Raw genomic sequence first — 1,195 nt, forward strand, 5'->3', positions numbered from 1 at the left:
AAGCCACCCAAGCGCTCTTGTTACGACCTCAATCTCCATTTCCATGCTTGAAGTTGCTCTTTCTATGGCCCCTGACATGCCATGTACCTTTTTGTTCTCACTGTACACATTTAAGGAAGGGGAAGTATAATTATGTGATATATTTTGCTACATTTAAGGGATGGGAAGCATACTATAAAATGGTTCACTCCATTTGAGGGATGGCTATTGTATATGTATGCGGTGATCAGTGCACACAATAATAGTTATGGTTTGCTATATTATTGAGAGATGGAAAGCATACCTGATAGGCTTTTGCTAAGTTTGAAAAATGGCCGTGGCCAGTACTCACTGTACCAAATTGACCACTACTTTGCTCCATCAAACATGTATTTGGTAGTCCACCAGGGCCTATCGCATTCCGCGCGAAAACAAAAGATCTGACACAGTCAAAGGCAGTAGCCTTCTCATCGATTGTTTTCATCAAGTGTATCAAACGTATTAGACGTCAACCACGAAAATTAAACATGTTTGATTTTGGAGGACTGGGTCAAACTGCAAAAAAATGATCGGTAGCTTTTGCTCCCTCATAGAAGAAACTTAGAAAACCTCACCACCTTCAAATGTATCAATAAATTATTGAGATTTGGCGAAATCGAAAAAGTACAGCAATGTGCACTGGTGATTGGGTTGAGAATGCCTTCAATATACCGTGTTCGATTTGTATGAGCATACTTTGTTGGTAGGTTTTCATTGTTATTTTCGGGATAATAAGACACCTTATTACTACATTTAATCGTTGCTGTTTGTTTGTTTGTTTGTTTGTTTGTTATGTTTTGTTTTTGTTGTGTGTGGGGGGGGGCGGGAGTTGGGGGTTGTTTGCTTGGTTGTTCGCTGTTCCAGACGTGATTTTTGAAAAAATAATAATAGAGCAAAGCAAATCGAATGTAAGGATGCGTTTATTGCACTTAATTTCGTACCGATACATCTGGTACTATTACGATTATGTCACATGTATACAGCATACGAATTCACTGAGATCATGGGAACGGACAGATTTGTTTCCAACTTTTTAACTTCGACTTTGTATTTCTGCTCATCGTGTGCACATCACGTTAATCGGTTCGTAAGTCGTGTTTGTGTTGTCCGATATAGTATTATTGTTATTATTATTATTATTATTATTATTATTATTATTATTATTATTATTATTATT

The sequence above is a fragment of the Aplysia californica genome, unplaced genomic scaffold (genome assembly GCF_000002075.1).
Source record: "Aplysia californica isolate F4 #8 unplaced genomic scaffold, AplCal3.0 scaffold00323, whole genome shotgun sequence".
NCBI lineage: Eukaryota > Metazoa > Mollusca > Gastropoda > Aplysiida > Aplysiidae > Aplysia > Aplysia californica.